The following is a 17057-nucleotide window of genomic DNA, read 5'->3' as shown; positions in this document are numbered from 1 at the left end:
ACATTTGGGTAATGATTCTTAGGAATAGTACATGTATTTACCTGGATCTTGAAAGAATTTAGAGATTCTAAGGAAGGAAAAGAGATGGATGGTTGAGTGTTCTGTACAGAAAATGGGTCAGGCTTAAAGGAGAGTAATGTGCTATAAACCTTGAAAGGGAAAGAGAAATAGGTTTGAGGAAAAAGATAATTTCTTCCATCTTGATTATGTTTAATTTGAGGTATTTAAAGTACACCAATACCTAAAGGCAATTAGTATGTCAGATTAATTTAAGAGAAAGACTAAGGATGGATACACAGTGTCTGGAGATAATCTACATAGAGATGATAATTGTATCCAAGAGATCTGATGAATAAAGATGTTGAAGAAAAATAGTGGGACTAGGACAGAGTCCTAGAAATCACCCACAGTTAGATTAGGGGACAGGACATGAATGATAACCTTACATTAACCTGAAGAATGGCCATATATAGCAGAAAGAAAAACCAATCATCAACTTCATGAAAGCCCAGGGAGTAGGGAAAAATCTAGGTTAGAATCAGTAGCATCAGATGCAATAGAGGGGTGAAGAAAAGAGCACTTATTTTGTCAATTAAAAAATTATTATTGCTCTTGAAGAGAGCAGTTTCCATTAAGTGGTAAGGTCAAAATTTCTCCAGATTTGGAGAAGAAAGTAGAAACAAATGTAGAAGGAGACAGTCATTGAGTCCTAGAAATCACCCACAGTTAGATTAGGGGACAGGACATGAATGATAACCTTACATTAACCTGAAGAATGGCCATATATAGCAGAAAGAAAAACCAATCATCAACTTCATGAAAGCCCAGGGAGTAGGGAAAAATCTAGGTTAGAATCAGTAGCATCAGATGCAATAGAGGGGTGAAGAAAAGAGCACTTATTTTGTCAATTAAAAAATTATTATTGCTCTTGAAGAGAGCAGTTTCCATTAAGTGGTAAGGTCAAAATTTCTCCAGATTTGGAGAAGAAAGTAGAAACAAATGTAGAAGGAGACAGTCATATAGGACAATAGTTTTAAGGAATGATCAGATCATGTGAAAGTTTTTTAAGAATGAGGTAGATCTAGATGTGTTTTTAGGCAGCAGAAAGCAAGCCAGCAGCTAGAAAGAGAGAATGAAGATGGGGAGACAGGGAAGGAATTAGTAGTCAAGTTGGCAGAGGAGCTAGAAAGAGATAGAATCAAGGACATAAATACAAGGATTGAGTTTGACAAGAAGGACCTCCTTTCATTAGAAATTTGATCAAAGAATGGAAGGGGATGATATCTAAGGATTTTAAGATTAAAATTAGAGAAGTTCATTGTAAAGTGCAAGGTAAGGTCTTTTGCAAAGAACAGAGGGAGGAGACAAGAGATAGTGATGTGGAAGGCTTGAGTACAAAAGAATAAAGGGATTGTTTTGCTCCAATGAGGACCCAGTTGTTGTGGCTCCAGTCAACATTGTTGTATGATTTTCTCCAGCATTATTCAACCACATATGAATAGGAGCAGAAAAGGAAGATGGTACCTGTAAATCAAGGGTTAGGATTTAACAAAACATGTATGTCATGTGAAAGGACAAGGGAACAATGGCCTCAAGCACAGAAAGAAGATTGAGGTACAGGAATAGATAGATGACAGAATGGGAGAGTATAGTCAATCTAAGCAACTTGAGAATTCTTAGTCAAGGAAATAACATCTAGGCATGAAACATATATAACATATTTATATGTAGAACATACCTATAACAATATATTTCTATGAGGTATAGGCGTTTAGATTGGGGGTATCACTTAGAATGTGTAGCTCAGTGATATTAAAGGACCAGGCTGAGTTTTCTACTTTTAGTCCAGGCTGAAATAGCTAGGCAGCTAAGCTGGCAAGGACAAAATTCTTACTGTCCAGGGCCCCAGTGCTCATTGTGTCATGATATTCATGATTCTTTTAGACTACACCATTTAGAATATTCTCTAAATTGTGTGTGTGTGTGTGTGTGTGTGTGTGTGTGTGTGTGTGTGTGTGTGTGTGTGTAAGAGAGAGAGGGAAAGAGAGAAAGAGGGAGATAAAGAGAAAGAGAAGAATTTTACATGCTTTTCAAAGGCCCTTTAATACACTATTCTGCATCAAATAATTATATCTGGCACTTTTTTTCTCTCTTACATAAATAAAAGGAGGTTTATGGTTCATTATTTATATGCCCTTTTTAACCAGCTCAAGAAACACATTTCTCTTGCCTTCCCTTCTCCCTTGTACCATTTTCCTTCTAGACTTTAGGCATGGCATTGAATATCTACCCTCAAATTGACAGAAGACCTGGCCTTCAGACATTTTTCAATTCAATCCAGTAAACATTTTTGAAATATTTTCTGTTTTCAGAGCACTGTATTAGGCACTGGAGGAGATAACAAATTTAGAGGAGTTACTTGTCTGGAAGGAGCTATGCTACTTGGCTCTATGCAGCCTCATGTCCCTACTGGCTGCAGTTTTTTACCCTGCTCTTTCTGTTAATTTTGCCTTCCACTCAAAACTACCAAAGAACATTCTTGAAAGGATGTTAGCCACTTGGCTTTTTACTCTGTGGGGTCAGCCTCATCTTTATGTAGCCATTTTTCTCTCTTCACAGTGCATTCCAGGTATTCTTCCTTTTTCTTATCTCTGATTCTGATAATTGTATTCAAAGGACATTTGATTATGCTATTGTTTCACTCAGCATCTTTGTAACTTCCCAGACCATAATACTCCTTCCCAGGTCACAACTCCCCTATGTGTTTGACTCTCCTGCTAAAGAACGTAAGCTCCTTGAGAGAAGGAACTGTTTTAGCTTTTGTATTTGTATCTCCAATCTCTTGTATAGAATAGTAAGAGCTTGATAAGTGCTTTTAGTTTATTATTTATTAATTCTTAGAGCTTATAGTCTAGTATTGAGAGACTTCAAGAAAAAGGCCATTGAAATCATGCAGCTCATAAATACCTTTTTCCATCTCTTCAGTTCTCAACTTGTCAGTAAGGCCTTCAGGGCCCTATACGGACTTGGGCCCAGTCTGACATAAAATAAATTGTACCTGAGGAGGGGCAGCTATGTTGCGCAGTGGATAGAGCACCAGCCTTGAATTCAGGAGGACCTGAGTTCAAATCTGGCCTCAGACACTTAACACTTCCTAGCTGTGTGACCCTGGGCAAGTCACTTAACCCCAGCCTCAGGGGAGGGGAAAAATTGTACCTGAGGGAAGTGAGCAGTTGTCAGTGGATGAGAACTAGTTGTGGAGTGAGTGGATCTAATTGCTTCTCTTCATTGTCTTTGGAGATACCAGTGTGTTTGTTGCAGAATGCCCAAAAAAAAAAAAAAAAAAAAATTGCTAAAAATAGTTCTGTGAGACTTTGAACCAAGCTGTTCAAAGATCACTGTGTGCATCTTCTCAGATTCTTTTGGTTGTTTATCTAATGAGTACACTATACAGCCAAGCTGAATTTATGCAGTTGGGATTCATTGCTAAATTGAACACACCTCAAAACTACAAGAGTGGATCAAATCTGGTTTCTGAGGAACTGTATCTATAGTGTGTGATTTAGGGAGTTGTCATTTTTGCCTCCCCCATTTTATGGCTCTTTCTTTAGAGAACATTAGATCAGAGCTAAGTCAGGTCACCCTTCAATTGCTGGATCTCATGGAGTCTTCCTTGGAGTCCATTAAAAACCTGTCACAGTGGCTAGACTTGGTAGTCTGAGGTCCATAGTGAGTGACCCAATCTTGCTACAGTGATTGACAGTTTTTCACACCAGTCCTACTTAATACAGAGACAGAGCAACTCTTTGAGGAAAAAAAATAAAGCCCTTCCTTTCCTCTTCATTCTCCTGGTTCTTTCACCAAAAGCTCTGGAATTAAACTAAACTAAATCAGTTGATAGACTTAAAAAGGGATAAGCCGGGGGCAGCTAGGTGGTGCAGTGGATAGAGTACCAGGCTTGAATTCAGGAGGACCTGAGTTCAAATTTGGTCTCAGACACTTAACACTTCCTAGCTGTGTGACCCTGGGCAAGTCACTTAACCCCAGTCTGGGGGGGGGGGAAGGGGGGAGAAAGGGGGGGGGATAAGCCATTTGTTTTTATGCCTTTGTGCTTCTTTTTCAGTTTGTCTCAACTACCATCAAGGTTGTAGCTTTGTGAAAGCAGGGGTAGATTCTTTGGCATTTTTTTTTTTTTTTTTTTTTTTTGGACTGAAGCAATTGGGGTTAAGTGACTTGCCCAGGGTCACATAGCTAGGATGTGTTACCTATCTGAAATTAGATTAGAATTCAGGTCCTTCTGACTTCAGAGCTGGTGCTCTATCCACTGCACCAACTAGCTGCCCCCTATTCTTTGGGCCTTTTATGAGTTCATCAGAGTGCTGAGGATATTATCATTGAAAAGGGACCTCATAAGTTATCAAGCCTGACCCCCCACACACATATGATTTCTCTAAGTAGCAGTCCTCCAGCCTCTACCTAAGGGTCAGGGAATTAAGTGTTCTCTGAATAAGCCCATTTCAAAAGCTCTATGTGCGTAATAAACATTCAGCTCTTTAACCCTGACATGACTCCCTAATTTCCAAAGGAAAAAACTGTGAGTTTTCTTCTTTCTTTAGTTAAAGCTATGCTAATCCATCATCAGGTATTTATTGAGCATCTATAATCTGCCAGTATATACATATGTAATTATATATGAGAGAGAGGGTCTTTGTTGTTAGGTAGCTTGATGATACGGCAAACATCAAATACCTACTATGTGCAGTTTATTATGCTGAGTGATCTAGAGGATACCTGGCATAACATCTTCCCTTGAGGGGCTCACAGTCTAGCTTGATAAACAGGATGTTTACATGCAATGAACAAATAGGATTATGTAAGTCTGTATAATTTACTGCCTGACTTGAATGATACAATCCAGTCTAGTCCGATACAGTAAAACTGTAGGACAATATGAAAATATCTCTGATACTGTTTGAGGTAGTCAAATGATAGGATAATAGAGGAATTCCTTATGGGATAGAGGAATCAAGGAATAGGAAGAACAATGTTATGGTGATATAATTAGAATAAAAAGTTGGAAAAGAGTGACCTCATTGTGAACCAGAGTCCTCAGGATTCTTTCCATCATTTATTTAACAAACATTTTTGTTGCTTTATATGTGCCAGATTTGTGGCAAGTATTGTAAGAAATAGGGAAGTATTTGCAAATTTGCTTTCAGAACTTATAGGCTAACCAGGAGTCGGGACTTTAGAGGTGGAACGTGAGCTTCAAATTAGCTTTAAGTCTAGTTGGTTTTCAGGACCAGAGCTTGTTGGCACTATTCTTATCTAACTTTGGTTTTCAGACTAAGTATTCTTCATCTATACCAGGACAGCTTCAAAGAGGAGTTCTTCAGCTAGGTGAGAAACTGATGGGATATGTGTCTAGGATCAAAAGAGGTTGTTTTGATAACAAGATGATATTTGAATTATTTCTTCCAGCTGCAGCATTTGGGTGACAAGCACTCTGAAGAATCAGGTTAGAGCAATAAAGAAGTCAGATCACAGCTATTGGGAGGAACTTTTTATAGTATACCAAAGCTCCCAGACCTGGCCAAGTCCATATTATGTGTAATATTCAATTTTATCTGTAGCTAGTCCTGGTTGTCCCTGGATGTGGTTCTACATGAAGGAGGAAGTTAGGTTTTTGCTTCTCTTTCTATCTTTGCTGCACTTAGAAATGAGATCTATCAACAAAAAAGCAGGTATCCAACTCTGGCTCCCTTACTTGGTGAAGCCATTGATTTCTTGACATAATATAATGCAACTATTAGGGGGAAAGATTTCTTGGAACAGTACTACTATACTGATTTGTCATAACCTGTACTTAGCTTAATTATGAAGAGGCCACTGGGCAAATTAAAGCATTTCACCTCAGAGTGAGTACTGGGCAAACTATTTTCTCAGACCCTTGGACAAGTACAGAGGGAAATCCTGTATTTCTAAGTGTTTTTTTGGAACCCAGAGGAATGATTTTTTTTTCTTCTCTCATAGTTTCTCCAACATTGACTATATTCTTCTTTTATCACCTTCACCAATTTGATGGGAGGGAAGTAAAACTTCAGAGTTAATTAATTTTGAATTTCTCTTTTTTTACTTTATTATTATTTAATTTTTAAAGCACTTATTTTCAAAACATATGCATGGATAACTTGACAACATTGACCCTTACATTGCCTTGTGTTTCAAATTTTCTCCTTTCCCCACTCCCTCCCCTAGATGGCAAGGAATCCAATATATGTTAAACATGTTAAAATATATGTTAAATCCAATATATATAAACATATTTATACAATTATCTTACTGCACAAGAAAAATCAAATCAAAAAAAGAAAGTAAATGAATAAGAAAACAAAATGCAAGCAAACAACAACCAAAAGAGTGAGAATGTTTTGTTGTGATTCACATTCAGTTCCCACAGTTCTCTCACTGGGTATAGATGGCTCTCTTCATCACAAGATCATTGGAACTAGCATCAATCATCTCATTGTTGGAAAGAATAGGTTCATCAGAATTGATTGTTGTATAACCTTATTGTTACCATGTACAATGTTTTCCTGGTTCTACTCAATTCACTTAGCATCAGTTCATGCAAGTCTCTCAAGGCCTCTCTAAAATCATTTATTGGTCATTTCTTACAGAACAATAATATTCCATTATATTCATATACCATAACTTATTCAGCCATTCTCCAACTGATGGACAGCCACAAAGTTTCCAGTTTCTTGCCACTACTAAAAGGGCTGCCACAAACATTTTTGCACATGTGGGTCCCTTTCCCTCCTTAAAGATCTCTTTTGCTAGATGGCGCAGTGGATAGAGTACCAGCCCTGAAGTCAGGAGGACCTGAGTTCAAATGTGGAGTCAGACACTTAACACTTCCTAGCTGTGTGACCTTGGGCAAGTCATTTAATTCTAATTGCCTTAGCCAAAAAAAAAAAAAAAAAGAAAAATCTCTTTGGGATATAGAAACAATAGAAACACTACTGAATCAAAGAGTATGCAGTTTGATCACTTTTTGAGCATAGTTCCAAATTGCAAATTGCTCTCCAGAATGGCTGGATCCATTCACAACACCACCAACAATGTATTAGTGTCCCAGTTTTCCCACATCCCTCCAACATTTATCATTATTTTTTCCTATCATTTTAGCCAATCTGAGAGGTGTGTAGTGATATCTCAGAGTTGTCTTAATTTGCATTTCTCTTATCAATAGGGATTTAAAGCACTTTCTCCGGTGATTAGAAATGGTTTTAATTTCTTTATCTGAAAATATCTGTTCATATCCTTTGAACATTTATCAACTGGAGAAAGGCTTGAATTCATATAAATTTGAGTCAATTCTCTAAATATTTTAGAAATATATCAGAACTCTTAAATGTAAAAATGTTTTCCCAATTTATTCCTTCCCTTTTGATCTTGTCTGTATTAGTTTTGTTTGTACAAAATTTTTTTAACTTAATATAATCAAAATATTATCTTTATTTGATGTTCAGTTATGAGTTCCATTTCTTCTTTGTACACAAATTCCTTCCTTCTCCACAAATCTGAGAGGTAAGCTATCCTATGTTCTTTTAATTTGCCTCATAATATCACTCTTTATGTCTAAATCATGAACCCATTTAGATCTTATCTTGATATGTGGTGTTAGGTATGGGTCAAGCCCTAATTTCTTTCATATTAGTTTCCACTTTTCCCAGCAGTTTTTGTCTTGAATTTCTCTTACAATATCATTGATGAGGCTCTTTTCTCCCCACATGACTGTTGGTAGTTTGCAATTCTTTGGAAAACTGCTTGTTAATTTCCTTTGACTTGTTGGTGAATGAATGAGCAAAAAACTTGCATTTTAGGCCTTCACAAGAGCGCTAAACAGACAGATTAGCAACCAAAGCCAAACAGGGCTGATCATTGATTTTGAGTATGTTTGATAAATTGTTGTCAATAAGATGACTCTTACATCTTGTATTCATGCCTGCATTCCATGACAGCAGACACTTAATAGGAAATCTTCGGTCCCTGATAACCTCTGACACAAGCAGATGGTGCAGTTTCTTCAACCTCTGATTCATTCATTCATTCATTTATTTTTTTAGATTTTTTTTTTTTTTTAAACTAGGTGAAAAAGGAGATTTTTTTGCCTCAATCCCAGCTTTAATCACTGAATGGGTGTAGCCACAATCAAAGTGAGATTTGTCGAAGACCCTAACTTAAAGAGACCAGGTCCCTCCCTGCATCCAGGGCCATCTCCAGTCATCCTGATCTGTATTTGGCCAGTGGACCCAAATGATTCTGGAGGGGAAAGTGAGGCAGGTGATCTTGCACATCCCTCCCTCACTTAAATGAACACTTCCATGTTCTGACATTACTTCCCTATTTGTCATGGTCCTTTTCGAAAACAAAGAGCAAACAAAAAATTTCAGCAGACCATACCTGTGGTGAGACACTAAGAAAATTTCCTGTTTCCTTCTAGCCTGACCTTCCCTTTCTCCCCATATCATGGATCTCTTTGGGCTTAAAGTTGTATTAGGAGTTCTTTACTCATCATTCTGTAGCAGCTTCCTGGGCTTATTCAGCTCCTGAGCCTAAGAATACAAGCACAACAGAAATTTCTTCCTACTCTATTAAGTCAGCATCCATCTATCTCAGAATACATAAACTTGGCAATGACTTTTGAACTTGATCTTGTGTACAGTGCGCTCCATTTATTTGTCTCTTAGTTTACTTGGAGTTTATATGCTTTATTTCTTTGGTGTTGAGTGAAATTGTAAGAAGAAATAAATTATCCTTTCCTTATTTTTGGTAAGCTTTTCATGTCTATGAGTACAACATAAGATGGGATATTGTAAACTTGTAAAAATCTTTCCCAGGTGGGGGAGAAATAACTCTGCAGTCTAAGTAGAGTCTTGCTGAGGTGAGGAATTAATGAAAATAGCTCAGTTTATCTTCTGCAAAAATCTGTTCCTGATTCCCTCAGACTACTCCCTTAGTAGATTCCTTTTGAAATTATTTCCCATCTACATATGTGTGTGCATATATATATATGTATGTATATATACATATGTGTGTATGTGTCTTGCATGTACATAGATGTTTGCATGTTCTATTTCTAATCCGAATGTGAATTCCTTGAAGATAGGCACTGTGTTTTTGACTTTCTTTATACTTCAGTACTTATCTGGGATCCTGGCATATTGTAAATGTTTGATAAATGCTTGTTGACTGTCTGACTACTAGAAATAGTTCACCAGCTTTGAATCTGAAAAAAAATCTGGGAGATAGGTTGAGTCCTCATACTCAGAAGTACATGTATATTCCCTCTCCTCAGGTAGTGTACTTTTGGCTGGTCATATGGAAGGGTCAGATTTAGTTAGAAATTAAGTGGAAGCAGGGCTTCCTGCAGAAGTTACGGATCTCTGTGACTTTTAGGGTTTTCATAGATTTAAGCTTTTGTAACTTGACAATTCTTTAATTATTTAATGTCTGTAATATTTTTTTCATATTTTGCCTTATTTCTTCAAAAGTGATTCAGAAAATCCAGAGTTCTATTTTGGATAGGCTAAAGGGAGAAAAACAAAGGGGAATATACATATAAATCATTAAAGGATGATGCTTCAAATCACTAATAATTAGAGAAATTCAAATTAAAGCAACTCTGAGATTCCATCTCACGTCCATTAAATTGGGAAAGATAACCAGAAGGGAAAATGACAATTGATGGAGAGGTTATGGCAAATGTAAGCATACATCCATGCCCTATTGGTGGATCTGTGAATTGACTTTAGGCTGAGGCTGCACAGGTTACACCCCAAAGAGGGCCTATAGCTAGGCCTATACCCCAAAGAGAGTAAAAAAAGAGGAAAAAGATCCTATATTAGCGAAAATAGTTACAGAACTATTTTCATATTAATAGATAATTGAAAGCTAAAGTGATACCCACTAATTGAGGAATGGGAGAACAAATTATGAATGTAGTGGAATGCTATTGTGCTCTTAAAAATTATGAAAGGTGATTTCTGAGAAATTTGTAAAGATTTGTATAAACTGATTCATAATGAAATGAACATAACCAGGAGAACAATTTATAATATAACAGCAATGTATAAATTAACAGTTTTTCAAGACTTTGAAAAATTTGAACTCTTGATCAGTGTAGTATTCAGTTAGGCTCTGGAGAATTCATGATGAAAATGTTGCTCATCCCCTGAAAGACAGACAAGTGAGGAACTATGCAGAATGAAACACATGCTTAGACATGGACAATGTAGGAATTTGATTTGATTGGCTAAGTATATTTATTACAAGGATATGGATTTTTTGTTTCTTTTTAGAGATGAGGTGCAAGGGAAAAAATAAATGCTTAATAATTTTTTTTTTTAAATAAAGGGGCATGTAGATTGAGCTAGGCAAGGATTGATAGCAACAATAGAGCTAGAGAAGGAACCAGTATTTCAATGGCTTTTGGGGCCAACCAATAAAGATTATTTTTTTTTTCAATGAAGATTAAGACAGAACAGAAAAAAATGAAGAAGAAAGCCTTAGGGGCATTGTATCTGACTAGATTGTTCCTATAGTCTCTATAAGCCCAATGCTCTTGAATAATAACTTCTTCCCAAAAAATGTAAGCTCAGTACCTAGCCAACCTATATTTGCCTGAGCAAAATCCTCAGTAGATAACTGTGTACCCAAAAACTTCATGCCCTTCTCCACTGCATCCCACCCCAAGTCAGAGTAGCACTCAACTGGGTTTTCTAACTTCTTTTTATCAAAACATGAGAATAGTATATCTCATTTTGCATGCTGCTCTGGAATGGATAGCAAGAGCTCCATTCTAAGTCTAAGTAGTCTAAGTAGAGTCTACAAAGATATCCTTGATCTTGATTCCTCTCCTGATTATCTTTTCCATCGACAGTAAGGACCTTGCTTTTCACTTGATAGGTTTTCTCTTAAACATTCTGTTGTCATTACCAATAATCACACAGTAAACTAGAGCTATACAGCTGTATCACACCTATCTCTTCATTTACCTCCACCTGACAATTTTTCACCACTTCCTAATATCAATCCTGGACCCTGATATTCACACCAGATCTCTTTGGATCAAAAGCTAATCTGAGAGATACAATCAAATAGGACAATGGTATACACATGATATATAGTAGTGCAAGATAATGCTAGACTTGGAATTAGAAAAACTTGAGTTCAAATCCTGCTTCATATACTTACTATCCAGGTTCCTCTGCACAAGTCATTTAACCTCTCAGCCTGCAAAATGAAGGGCTTAGTCTCACTGACCCTGTCCAGCTTTAAATCTGGGATCGCATGACTTAGTGCCTTGTAAGTAATCCATCTAGTCTGGCTATTAGATACCTAGCTATGTGGGCCAACTTTCTGTATCCTCAATTTGACTACCTACTCCTGATTATTTTGTTGTTTTGCTCCAGAGCCCATTGTGTGTATAGGAAAAAATGCTCAGAAAGGTAAGACAGAAAATTCTGCAGGGCTAAAGCAATCAGAATGCAATTTTAAATAAAGCATTAGTATGTGGATTTGCAGCAATTCTCCTTGGTAATTAGTAATGGAAGTAGTCTAAATTGACTGAAATAAGGTGGCTTCTTATTAGGAGTTGTGTTAATCTTTTGAATTATGCTGAAGGGGGGAAAATTCCTTCTGTGTCAGCACAATAGCAATGACTTCTTAGGGCAGTACTCCTGTGAACTACCTTGCCTTATGTTGTTTGTCTTTTGTTATCGAAGAGGACCATCAGGGAGGTGATGCCATGACATGTAAGTGAATTGGATTTGAGTGAAAGGGGCTATGAAAGGTTCTGCATCACTTTCCCCTCCAGAACCATTTGACTGCAGTGGCCAGATACAGATCAGGACGACTAGAGATGGTCCGGAATGCATTGGGAGATCTTAGCCTTCAACAGATTTCTGTTTGACTGAGGCTGCAGCCATTCAGTGATTAAGACTAGGTAGCAACTGAGGCAAAGAACCTTCTCTTTCTTTTTTATTTGTAAAATTTTTAAAAATTATTTTATTTTTTATTAAAGCTTTTTATTTTCCATGCATGAATAATTTTTCAACATTAACCCTTGCAAAATCTTGTGTTCCAGGTTTCCCTCCCCTTCCTCCCACTACCTCTTTTAGATGGCAAGTAATCTAATATATGTTAAACATGATAAAAATATATGCTAAATCTAATATATGCATACATATTTATACAGATATCTTGGTGCACAAAAAAAATCAAGTCAAAAAGGGAAAAAATGAGAAACAAAATAAAATGCAAGCAAACAATAACAAAAAGAGTGAAAATTCTGTGTTGTGATCCACACTCAGTTCCACAGTTCTCTCTCTTGAGTGTAGATGACTCTCAACATCACAAGATCATTGGAATTGACCTGAATTATCTTATTGTTGAAAAGAACTACATCCATCAGAATTGATCATCACATAATCTTGTTTTTAGTTTTTACAGTGTACGATGATCTCCTAGTTCTTCTCATTTCACTGAACATCAGTTCATGTAAATCTCTCCAGGCCTCTCTGAAATCATCCTGCTGATTGTTTCTTATAGAATAATAATATTCCATAACATTCATATACCATAACTTATTCAGCCATTCTCCAACTGATGGGCATCCACTCAGTTTCCAGTTTCTGGCCACTACAAAAAGGGCTGACACAAACATTTTTGCACATGTGGGTCCCTTTCCCTCCTTTAAGATCTCTTTGGGATATAGGCCATCTAAGATGGGGAGACCTTCAGGGTTTTGGCCAAAACAGAAATGATTGCTATTTACATTCAATCTCAGTCACTTGGGATCTAAACAATAAGCAAATGGAGCTTGGCCTAGAACCTCCCTGAAATGGTTGCCCTTTTGGAGACTGAAGGGCCAACAACAACTTCTGTGAGTAAAGCTGACCCACAAACTAAAATTAGTCAGTTAGAAGATTCTGTTCTTCCTTCCTCCCTCCCTCCCTTCTTCCCTCTCTCCTTTCCTCCTTTCCTTCCTCCTTTCTTCTCTTCTTTCCCTCCTTCTTTCCTTCTTCCTTCTTTCTTTCCCTCTCTCTGATCCTTTCTTCCCTTTGTCTATATAGGGTATCATACTCTACCTATAGATACTCTTAAAAGCATTTTTTTTTCCCTTTTCTTCTTTACTTCCAAACTCTACCAAGATATCTTGGGATTTACTGACTAGATTTTTTAAGGATCATGCCTTGCCTTCTGACTGATAAATGGAATATCCTAAAAGATGTTTGGCAAGCTATCCAGAATACTCTGAAAGAATGCATACTTAGTACATCTGGAGCTGGAGCTGAGCTAAGATCTATTCTAGCTCCAGATCTATGATTTTTTTGGCATATGGGCTTGAGGATAGGAAACTGCTAAGGGAGGTTCATTTACCTGATCAAAAATAGGAGAATCTGAATCTTCTTTCTAACTATTCATTAACAATGGTGTATAATTAGATGCTAGGTAGGACTTTTTAAACAGAGTTCCAGTCTAGATCAAGAGATCTAGTTTCTAGTTCTGACTCACCTTAATAGTAGTATGACTTACATGGGTCACTTTATCTCCTTGGGCCTCAATTTTAAAATGAGGGATTTGGATTACATGATCTATAAGATCTGTCCTACAAAAATTCATTATTCGGAAAAAACTGTTGGGAAAACTGGAAATTAGTATGGCAGAAATTAGATATGGACCCACACTTAACACCATATACCAAGATAAGATCAAAATGGGTCCATGATTTAGGCATAAAGAATGAGATCATAAATAGATTAGAGGAACAGAGAATAGTCTACCTCTCAGACCTGTGGAGGAGGAAGGAATTTATGACCAGAGGAGAACTAGAGATCATTATTGATCACAAAATAGAAGATTTTGATTACATCAAACTAAAAAGTTTCTGTACAAACAATACTAATGCAAACAAGATTAGAAGGGAAGTAACAAATTGGGAAAATATTTTTAAAAGCAAAGGTTCTGACAAAGGTCTCATTTCCAAAATAGAGAACTGACCCTGATTTATAGGAAACCAAACCATTCTCCAATTGATAAATGGTCAAGGGATATGAACAGACAATTCTCAGATGATGAAATTGAAACTATTTCCACTCATATGAAAGAGTGTTCCAAATCACTACTGATCAGAGAAATGCAAATTAAGACCACTCTGAGATACCACTACACACCTGTCAGATTGGCTAAGATGACAGGAACAAATAACGATGAATGTTGGAGGGGCTGTGGGAAAACTGGGACACTGATACATTGTTGGTGGAGTTGTGAAAGAATCCAGCCATTCTGGAGAGCAATTTGGAACTATGCCCAAAAAGTAATCAAACTGTGCATACCCTTTGACCCAGCATTGCTGTTATTGGGCTTATATCCCAAAGAAATACTAAAGAGCGGAAAGAGACCTGTATGTGCCAAAATGTTTGTGGCAGCTCTTTTTGTTGTAGCTGGAAACTGGAAGATGAATGGATGTCCATCAGTTGGAGAATGGTTGGGTAAATTGTGGTATATGAAGGTTATGGAATATTATTGCTCGGTAAGAAATGACCAGCAGGAGGAATACAGAGAGGCTTGGAGAGACTTACATCAACTGTTGCTGAGTGAAATGAGCAGAACCAGAAGATCACTGTACACTTCAACAACAATACTGTATGAGGATGTATTCTGATGGAAGTGGAAATCTTCAACATAAAGAAGATCCAACTCACTTCCAGTTGATCAATGATGGTCAGAAATAACTGTACCCAGGGAAGGAACACTGGGAAGTGAATGTAAATTGTTAGCACTACTGTCTATCTACCCAGGTTACATGTACCTTCGGAAGCTAATAATTAATGTGCAACAAGAAAATGGTATTTACACACATATATTGTATCTAGGTTATATTGTAACACATGTAAAATGTATGGGATTACCTGTCATGGGGGGAGGGAGTGGAGGGAGGGAGGGGATAATTTGGAAAAATGAATTAAAAAAAAATTAAAAAAAAAAAAAAAAGATCTGTCCTAAATCCAATTTGATATAATGCTTAACTTTTATTTCCCTTTTTAAAAAATCAAATAGAAGTTAGCATTACTATAGGTAGGTAATGAGGCAAGGATGAAGAGTAGTTTGGTACATTCCAGAGAGCAATTTGAAATTATTCCCAAAGGACTTAAATTATGTATACCTTTTGATCTAGCAGTGTCACTATGGGACCCATAAAAAAGGGAAAAGGACCCATATGGGCAAAAATGTTTGTAGCAGCCTTTTTTTAGCAGCAAAGAATTGGAAATTGAGTGGATGTCCATCAATTGGGGAATGACTAGATAAGTTATGGCATATGAATATAATATAATATAATTATTCTATAAGAAATGATGAGCAAGTTGATTTCAGAAAAGCCTAGAAAGACTTACATGAACTGATGCTGAGTAAAGTAAATAGAACCAGGAAAACATTGTTCACAATGACAAGAAGATATACAATGATCAACTATGATGGACTTAGCTCTTACAGCAGTTTGATGATCCAGGAAAATTCTAGTTGTCTTGGGATAGAAAATGCCATCCACATCCAGAGAATGATCTATGAAGACTGAATGTGGATCAAAGCATAGTATTTTCCTCTTTTTTATTTTGTCTTTTTCACAGTTTCTCTCTTTTAATCAGATTATGTCAAGGTCCGGTCTAGCTCCTCTGAAGGGCTCAGAATAAGTCCTTGTCAGGATAAGCAAAAGTCCTTGCCCCACATTGGGTGCCAAAGTGTAATGTTCTGTTGTCTCCAGAGACTGCCCATCGCTCTCTGGGAGGAGATCTGCTGTCTCAACTCAATTCCCCCGGCCAGACTCTTCTTGTAGAGAGCCGTCCCAACTCTGACCTAGAGTAGATTCCTCCTCCAGGCCCAATGTTGCTTCTTTTATCCTCCCAGAGAATGGGCGTGGAATAACTCAGGGGCTTGTGGGAAAAATACTTCAACCAATTAACTTGCTCCTCTTAAACATGTAAGCTCCTCCCCAGAAGTTCAAAGCGGTAAAACTCCCCTTAAAGGCTAGAACCAAAACATGTGGACTAGAGAATTGTTAAAAGTACCGACTTAGCACTTTGTAAGAACCTAACAATATTATTCTTGTATAACATGAAAAATATGGAAATATATTTACAACAATTTTACATGTATAATCTGTATTGTCTTGGAGAGGAGCGATGCAAGGCAAGGAGGGAGAAAAAAATTGGAACTCAAAATCTTACAAAGATGAATGTTGAAAACTATCTTTACATGTAATTGGAAAAACAAAATTCTGTTGAGGGGGGAAAAAAAGTAACTTGGTTATGGTAGAACACTGGACTCAGGAAGACTGAGTTCAAGTTCTATCTTAGACATTTGTGAGCTGTATGACTAGATGTGTCTCCTAACTTTTAAGGATCTCAGTTTTATCATCTTTCCTTTGCAAACCTGAACTCATTATACAGAGTGGTGATGATAATAGTTGTCTTAAGATATTTGAAGAGACTTCACATATTTGAGAGATTAGATTTATTTTATTTGATCCCAGAAGAGAAAAGAGTAACAGTTTCAAAGAAGTTTCAAAGAGTCAAACCCAAATTTTGGTGTAAAGGAAAACTTCTTAATAAAGAAACCTATCCAAAAGTGGGGTGAACTTCCTTAGGAAGTAGTGGGTTTCTCCTTACTTGACATTTTCAAGAAAAAGAGTAGCTTACCCATTTTTAGGTATATATAAAGAGCATTTTTGTTTAGGTACAAGTTAGGTTAGATGGCCTCTGAGATCCTTCCTCATTCTAAGATTCTGTGATTCTATAATCCTGAAAGCTAAATGTGTCTTTAAAAAAACCTGGGCTTGGGGCAGTTAGATGGTGCAGTGGATAGAGCACTAGCCCTAAAGTTAGGAGGACCTGAGTTCAAATATGGCCTCCAACACTTAACACTTCCTAGCTGTGTGACACTGAGCAAGTCACAACTCCAATTGCCTCAGGAAAAAAAAAAAAAAAAAA

At 37.0% G+C, this 17057-nt stretch overlaps 1 protein-coding gene across 4 annotated transcripts in view; it reads left to right on the top strand.

Annotated features, from left to right (window-relative positions):
* ARMH3 (armadillo like helical domain containing 3) overlaps positions 1-17057 on the top strand; it is a 214464-nt gene that overhangs the window by 178456 nt on the left and 18951 nt on the right. The window lies entirely within an intron of this gene.

The sequence above is a fragment of the Sminthopsis crassicaudata genome, chromosome 2 (assembly GCF_048593235.1).
Source record: "Sminthopsis crassicaudata isolate SCR6 chromosome 2, ASM4859323v1, whole genome shotgun sequence".
Classification (NCBI taxonomy): Eukaryota; Metazoa; Chordata; class Mammalia; order Dasyuromorphia; family Dasyuridae; genus Sminthopsis; species Sminthopsis crassicaudata.
This window is presented reverse-complemented; position numbering and strand designations above follow the sequence as displayed.